The sequence below is a fragment of the Lissotriton helveticus genome, chromosome 4_1 (assembly GCF_964261635.1).
Source record: "Lissotriton helveticus chromosome 4_1, aLisHel1.1, whole genome shotgun sequence".
Taxonomy (NCBI): Eukaryota; Metazoa; Chordata; class Amphibia; order Caudata; family Salamandridae; genus Lissotriton; species Lissotriton helveticus.
In genome coordinates, this window is record NC_136063.1 from 2,090,729,324 (window position 1) to 2,090,738,026 (window position 8,703).

Below are 8,703 nucleotides of genomic sequence, written 5' to 3' on the forward strand. Positions count from 1 at the left end.
AGCCTCTGTTAGGGATATGTCGTTGAGTACTCGGCACTGCAGTCTAGGACTCGCCAGACAGGCAGCCCGTCGGGTATTCACCACTTCGCAGCAACCAGCTTCTCCCGCAACCCTTGAATGTTCTGCCGCGGGTCACCTACACCAGGAATGGTCTGTTGTTGTCTCCAAGCAGTGGCACTGTAGCAAGAACTGCCTTTCTGTTCTGTGTATTTCCTTGGGCTGGCTATGGGCACTGCCAAGGGTAGTGGTCTCTCAGTGTATCCCAGTTGCACAATTGTGTGTTGTTCCACTACTCCAGCCTCAAGGCATTCCCTTCCTGGCCGGCGCCTCTGGCTGTTCCTTCACCAGCTTCACGTAAGTATATGGGGATGTAGTAATCTCCTTTGTGCGCCTATGTCAATAGTGAGCCCCGCTTCCAATGGGCTGCTCGGGCCTTCCCAGGATACTCTGGGGCTCGTGAGCGCTCACCAGGGTGGTCCACTAGGGGGTCTTCACCTCGGGTGCCCCACGGTGAAGCCTGCCCATCTAAAATCACCAGCAAGGGTCCATCTGGCAGAGCACTCCTCCGTGCTGCAGTTCAATATGCCCCACATGCTCCCAGCAGACCAGTCTCTCTGCCCCTCCTGTGCCAGCAGGGACTGACTAGACCACTCTCCTCCCGCTACCTGGTCTCCAGGATGTTTGCTGTTATCGCCAGTGGGGCACTGGTGTAGCTGCTCTGTCCCCTCCTCAGGCCCTGTGCTCATGTGTGCAGCCTCCCACAGTGCTTCCAGGCATTCCTCCAGCTGTTGCAGCGGCCCTCCGCACCGATTCTCACCTAGCGGGGGTGCTACACACGATCCCCTGCAGCTTCGGCCCCTCTCCGACGTTCCGAATTGCAAAGAGCAGGTCCGCCGAGTTCGCTCACCTCCGATGGCCGCGCTACATGCTGTGCATCTCGGGCTGGACTCCCACTCCCGCCCGCGGATCTACTTTCACTTTTGGTGCCAGGCTTCTGGCGTCCGCTCCTCGCTGGAGGTCATCAAATTGGCCACGGGGGTGTGCAGGATCGCGTCGTTAGGTGAACAGCTCCCTCCCTCGGCTCCGCCGTCAGTTTATCATGTCTCAGGTCACTTCAAGGATGTTTCTTCAGGATATTATGGGCAGTCGTGAGGAGTTGGCTTAGAAAGCAGCCATCTCGTCCGTCGGCTAGCTCCGCCCCCCCATGGTTATGTATGATTATGTGTGCCAGCCTCCTTCTGCACATACTCACATACACATACAACCCATTTGCATGTATCAACTTATACATAAAAACACAAAAAAGCAACATATAAATTGTAAATATATTTCCTATCTTCCTATACTCAGGCAGATCTGACTTCTTTTTAGATATTGCCAGCTGTGTGCCACTGAAAAATACTGTAGCACATGGCACACTAGAGCGGATTCTAATGAGCTAATTTAAAAAATGGAAGTTTGAGGGAGGTGGGGGAAACACACAACTCGTGTCTGCCCACTACCCCCATGGGGCAGGTGCTCCCATACTGTACAGACCAGGATGGCAAAAGAAAAACATCACTCCAGAAATGTTCCTGTTAGACAATGGCTTTATTTGCTTCCTGCATAAGCATTTTGTGTTGTGCTGTAGAACGTACCTACAGAATGAGAATATGATTGTCAAAGTGTATGATAAATCTACTGTTCATGGCCTGTTACTCCTAGTCCATAGAGTCTTTGCTATTCCCAACTCCCTTATGCCCACCCTCTCTAATGTTTCAGAATCATTACACACATAATGAAACACACCTTATGAATGCAAGTGGTGGCCCGTAGGGGTCTGAATGTTATCTGTAACTGACACTAAGGTCTTTGTGGTAGGACCATTAACACACTGTGTTGTATACCTCAGGAATGGAAACTGGTAGGCTGCATTGGGCACACACACACAATGTGTTTGCAAAAACCTAAATCATGGCCAATGCTCGACACTCACCCCAACAAAATCCCACAGAAGGTTCCATGTGAATCACAGCATCACTTAGGTTCCCAAAGCGCAAAAAGCAACCTGAAGGATTCGGTACTTGGCAGTAGACAACCTCCAGTTGTCTCAGTCCAACACCCTCTGCAAGCGTTGATGACCTAGCTCCTAGAGGTGATCCACATTCAAGTTTATGCCACACGAAACAGCACCCTGCCACTGTGTACATTTGCGTCCCCTCATACAGTACCATTAGCTGCTAAATAAACCCCACATAAAAAGAAAAATACTAACCTCTGACGTTCTCTTGACTGAGGGACACTGCATCCCACACTGTGCTGGGAAGTATGGCGTACAGGACGTGTATGTCACTGCACATGGGGTTCTTACATCTGGCTATCTGTGGAGCACAACCTCCCTGATTTATCCTGGCACTAGCCGCTAGACCTGAAACAAAGAAATGGTGAGGCTACAGCTGTAGCATTTGGACCAAAGAGAAGCTCTCATGTGCAAGAAAACAACAGAAACACAATATTATCTGGCTCTAGACTCCATTGGACCGAAGAGGGTCATCAATGTAAAATACCTTCACAATGTGGGATACGTTTCCAATCACAGAATGTCCCAAATACACAATCCATTTGTTATCAGCATTTCTCCTCCCCTTTTCCACAAGAGCAGTTCAAACATGAATGGCAAAATATCTTAGTTTGCAAATGTTTTCCATAAAGATGTGGCTCTGCCATATTTGCCACAAACCACGTCATGTGTTGCATAATCTGACAATGTTAACTAAAAACTTGTTTATAACTCAAACGGAACAAATGTTACTAAATAATAAGTAACGTGTGTTGCTACGAATGGGAGGGCCCTTTGCAAAGGTCTACTGGTAACCTTTCTCACTGCTGCATTTGTATGTTACACTGGTACTGAGGCAAAATCTTTGCAGAGGCTGTTAGTATTTGTAAAAATGTCAACCTAATAAAGTATCAGAAAATGCACCGCATTACTCTGCAACCTTTTGTTTTTGCTGTATAATTTAGTCATCACTATGACATAATTTCATCCTCCGTTGCTGCATTATACCATTGGCCCCAAAGCAGACAGCACATGTTAAAAGTGCTTGTGCGTGAATAAAAGAGACTCTAGAGCTTGCAAACTTAGGGGCCGATTATGATGGCGGACGCACCTGAGTCCGTCCGCCACCATAGAGTAGGAGGGACCGTCCGCAGGGGCAGCGGCTGTCCCTCCGTGCAAATTAGGATGTGACCGCCACCCTGGCGGTCACATCCTGTATTTTTATCATTGCGCGGGTGCTGCTTGAAGCTGCATCCGCTGCAATGATAAAAATGTAAGTTGTGCATTTGCGGTGCCTGCCGCTTTGTGCAGGCAAATGCAGGGGGATACCATGGGTACCCCCCATGTGCACCCCCTACCCCCCCCCCCTTCACCCCTGGGGGCCCTCAACGGGCCCCCAAACAAAAATCCGTATGCCTTTGCACGGCGGAAATGCCGCCGTGTAAAGGCATGTTCCTCCAGACATCCTAATATGGCTGGCAGTGTCTGATAGACACGGCCAGCCATGGTAGTGCTTTTCCGCCGCGGACGGGAGGCGACCGCGGCGGAAAACCTGCGGACTGAAAAACGATCCCCCAGCCATCCTAATCTGGTGGGGGGTCTTTTTCAGTCCGCTGCGGTTTTCCCGCATCCTCCGGGCCGGCGGTGGCTTCCGCTGGCCCGGAGGCTGCGGGAAAACCGCCATCATAATCGGGCCCTCTGTTTGGTGTGCAGGCACATCCTGCATTGCCGATCCCTGGGTGTGCTGCTTCGTAGGCCTGCCCGCAAGACCGGAGGTAAGCTTCAGTATGAATTGTAGTGGACAGGCCTTCAAGGTTAACCCACACGTGACACCCCTAAGTCCACCTGCTGGTGCTAGGACACCAGGGCTTCTAATGTCTAGCGGGGCCCTCTAAGGTCTAGCATGGGAATGTGTTCCCTCAGGAGAGTGGTCTGGTGGACTAGTCATGAAGGCTGCACCTCGTTCCCTAGTTCCAAATTTGGCAGCTCTGGCCATAGTGCCGCATCCACTCCCCCAATGAACACCATACTGCTCCTCTGAAAGAAACTCGCACTGCCTTCAGCTACAACCCAATTGTGCGCCACTATAATCAACTAAATGCGACTCAATTCAAATTATGATCTAGACAAGAGTAATATGCTGTCCGGAAAAAAGTAACTACCTCCTGGAAAAAGCAAACACTTACAGGGAATGCATGATTAAGTAAAGTATGTGAAATTTAAGCAGGAACAACATGATTATGTTGATGCTTGTGCACTCATTATTCAGAAATCAATGAGTGTTTTTGCCTGAAAAGCTAAGGACATGAATACAGGGTTCGAAAGGGACCCGTTTCAATGCCCATATCCTTACAAAACTTAAGCAGGATGGTTTAAAAAGAACACAACAATGAACATAGAGCTGCAGTACACATTTTATAAACTAAAATAAAGGAAACCCCTGATAAGGTTCACATGAAATGTTTTCCACTCTATGCATCAATCAGGTACTGCAGTATCTCCAGGAATGGTGCGCTTCCCCACCCCGGGAAAACAATAATATTCAAAGAAAGACGAGAAAATAAAAGTAGCGCTTCACTGGCAAACACTGTAAAGTGACCACTTTGCGACCACTCTGTCTTGCTTTATTTAGTTATTTAGTTATTTTTTTGTATTTTGAACCTTGTTTTTCTCTCTGTCCCGAGGCTGCACTTTGAAATAGAAACATTTCAGGAAAAGATTATCCCGAGGCTGCACTTTGCAATAGACAACGTTTCCTGCAAAAGTATTTTGGATCCATTTCAAAAGGGAACGAATGAAGGAAAGAAGAGTAAAGAGAGGGTAAGAGCTGGTTCTTGGAGTCACAGCTTTCAGCAAGTGAGGAGGGAGACAGAGATCGAAAATAGCAGAGGTTATCACCTAGTTCATGATGGGAGAGCAGGCAGACCCAATTCCTTCTCTCTTAGTACAACTTCGAGCACAGGACTCGGAGCTTCAGCCAGTCAGCAGCAGTTTTCTCGCTCTTTAACCCCTTCAGCGCTGATGACAAAGCCAGCTCGTCATGGGCTTTACCTGCGCTACGCGCATGACAAGCTGGCTTTGTCACGATACGCGCGATTTTGAAAAATCAGCGCACAGCGAGAAAATCCGCTAGCGCGGTAGAGGTTAAACAGGGCCGTCATTGCAGGCGCTTTCTCGCCCTCATAAATTGAGGGCCCAGCAGACAAACACTACAGTGGGGCACTGTCAATAATGACGCAAGTAGTTAGCATGCAGCGCTTTCCATTGCGCCTTTAAGTAACTACATGTTTTAATTGTATATGAGCTTGTTGCCTCATGGGAGAGGGTGGGGGCTGACCTGGGAAGGGTGAAAGGGGCAGATTAAGGAGGGTCTGAGTTTGCTTGAGGAAAAGAAACCAGGCAGCTGAATCCTGTGTGCACCTTGGATGCAATTAGGCTTTGAAGGGGGTGTCGCTTCCCTTTAAAATATTCTGAACAAAGGGCCAAGTCCAGCCCAAAAACAGGTCACCCTCCACATGGGTTTTCCCCCCTCACAAAAGGGAAAAATTTCACCCATTTGTGTTAGTGATAGCCCAATCTGGCAACACTGCCCGCATAGTCTTTTTGTCCCATAAAGCCATGTGGCCAGTAGCAGCTGAGCTTCACTCAACTTCCTGGGCCCAGAGAATCCTTGGGGGTTTCTTGGGCAGGCACCACCTGTATGCTAAAAACTCTACAGCTGGCCACGGTACAGCAGGAGCAATCACTCCTCGTTTTCCCCTCACTGAAGTATTGATCTTGCCAGGATTATCCCATGACTGCTAAGACCCAGGAGGTACCTAGGACAAGGGTATTTTTTAATCGCTAACACACTTTGCATTTTTGACAGCACTGACCAGAGCAGCCCAAAAGCTACAGGTTTCCTCCTTCCTTAATGTGATTTGGGGCAGCTCCACCATGCATTCAAGGTCAGCTGTGTTGGGACACACTGAGAGTGAGGGACCCAGCAAGGTCTTTCACTGGACTACTAAGCTTGTACTTTTGATTCTGGGTGACGTGCCATGCTTTTATGGTGGTATTACAGGGTGAGACCTCGATGGGGGCCGCAGCTCACTGATAGGAATGTTTGGAGACTAATTACCCAATAAAGTTTAATAGAATTGCGGGTGTGCTGCACTCTATGTCTTCATGGGGATATTCAGTGATTCATGTGCTTTTCATAATCTGTTTTGCATTACATGCCCTAGAGATTTACTGATGATGGAGCAAGGTTTCATATTTACAGAAACTTCCTTGGTCTCAGTCCTCCCGAAATAACTTATAATTAATTAATCAACAAATCTTGTCTATTAATATTTGCATTACACAACATATTTAGTATCTAGGGGGAGCTTACCTATGTGCGTCTGCCACATCTACTTGGTGGGACGTATCTGTGCTTTTGGTGGGAACTTCTTGCTTCTGCGCACTAGTGCCAAGATGGCCGCTTCATGCTTACTAATATTAACACATATGCTGCTGCTTGTACTAAACGTTGTTCGTTCTGCTTAACTATTAATGCTATAGTAAAAATAATGTAATGGTGTTAGAGTAGAAATAAGTGGTATACAGTGCATTCATTAATTTTTGTATTCTAATGTGTTTCTCTTTGACTTTATTATCAGCTCGTATTTGGGACTGAAAGTGACACAAAACTCCATACTGAAAAAAGCTGCGCCTGCACAGAGAATCCCTAAAAATTATGAAACCTCTGTCATTAAACGGCTGCCAACACTCTTCTTACCCGCGAAGTTCCTGGGAACCTGCACATTTGACCTCAAGAGAGGAAGCAAAAAAACTGTATCAAATACAATGTATTCAAATTGTTCACCAATATTGTTGGGTGAAATAAAATTGCGAGAAAATAAATTATGGGCGGGAATTTGATCAATACAAGTCAATGACGAATGATCTCATCTTAGTGTGGTGTGATGACCTCTCCTCATCTTTCTGACCAATCACTGAAGGGGAAAACATACATTTGCAACATTTAGGGGTGGTACATTGCCCTGGAAATGGTATAACTGAGGTAGGTTTAGATAGAGAATGTGTCCAACTTGTCCAAGTAGCTGACCTGTCACTGACCCAACTCATGCTATAGGAGATTGAGAGCAGAGGTGCTGGCGGAGCACGCTGTCAGAAGAATCGAGGTGTTGGTGGGGAAATTATCAATTATCCAGTCCGGGTACCAAATTTTGCTAGAGAGGAGTGTGACGCTGGTGTTGCACTTAGCAGAGATCACCTGTCCTGAATTACACGTGTCTTGTCCAGTGGGCACCTGATTAGTCGGGAGCCTTGTCTTTTGCCCCAGCCCATGGCCAAGATTGGTCCTTGCACCATTCTAGGTAAATATAATCCATGTGGTATATCCTTGTGCTATTTCCCTTTCTCACCCTTCCCAGGTACCAATGTCTTAAGGTGTTACTGTGATTTCCTGCAAACTTTATATCTTATTAATCATATTCTTACCTATGAAATTTATGGTCTCGCTAATTTGGATGAAGACTCACCTAAACTTGCATAGATAAATATTGCTTATTTATTCTAATACCTTTTTCGATCCCTAGGACTTATAGCAAAGATGACAAGGATTGGTAAGTCATGGTTTACAGATATAAGACCTAAAAGGACTCAAAGTACTGAAAGGCGGTGAATAGTAAAAAGCAGGACTACTAGTTCAAAGTGTGAATGTTTATGGGCTCAAGTGAGTATGGTAAATTGAGCTAGTGGTTCCGCGCCCTATCAATATACTTTTCTGGTAGCAGAGCTATGGTTAGGGTTTGGTTAAAAATAGGTAGTTAGTTGTGTATCGATTATTGATTATTGATTTACTGATTTCCATGTATTAACCAAAACCTGTGTGTGTTGTTATTTGTTGTTTGGAAATCCCTGGATATTGAATAGCGGGTGGTAAATGGAAGGCACATGGCAGTGAGGTTACTGGCATTGATGGAATAGGTGCGGAAAGTTCAGTAAAATTTGAAGCACTAGTTTTTTTTCTGGTATAAAAGTGAGAGCGATTGGTAGCAAGGGCGTACGCTGGTGAAACTTTGGTCTTTTATCACCTAGAAAGGGTAATTCAGAAGGAGTAGCAGGCTTTTTTCTTTTAAGTGAAGAGTAAAGGGAAGGTTGTTTTACTCGCAGTGCATGAAGAGTAGACAAAATTAGGTTTACTTGTGAAATAAATCGTCTTTTCTTTTGAATTTAGTCAAATCAGGCACAGTAGTGAATGTTTTCATGTTGTCGATTAATGAAATGTGTAATTGAAAAGTGAAAAAGAAATTATGTTGTTGTATTACCTTGCAAAGGAGGAGTAGTCGCGGGTGCAGCACTGACGTCATAGAGAGCCGCGCTGGGATTGGCAGAAACAGCTGGTGTGCAGCCATGAGAAAATTGTAAAGGATGGGTGAGTGCAGAGAGTGAGATTCACATAACAAAAAAGCAGCGCAATCATTGGTTAACGCTGCTTGTAAGTCTAAATCCTATTGGTCATTAAAAAAAAGAGACACACTGGTATTTGAGAAATATTTCTGTAGAGTAAACACAATAAAATAATAGAATTAATCAGAAATTCATAGAATTCTTTTTTTTTTAAACAGTACATGTGGCATTTAGATTCAGCAATCATAGGAAATCGTCCAGATAGA

The 8,703-nt window shown here is 45.9% G+C and overlaps 1 long non-coding RNA gene across 1 annotated transcript in view; it reads left to right on the plus strand.

Annotated features, from left to right (window-relative positions):
• Window positions 1–7,049, plus strand: part of LOC144827799 (uncharacterized) — a 76,748-nt gene extending 69,699 nt beyond the window's left edge. The window contains exons 5-6 of the long non-coding RNA XR_013610383.1: window positions 4,723–4,858; window positions 6,682–7,049. This is a non-coding gene — a long non-coding RNA (uncharacterized LOC144827799). The remainder of the gene's footprint in view (window positions 1–4,722; window positions 4,859–6,681) is intronic.
• Window positions 7,050–8,703: the final 1,654 nt, after the last annotated feature.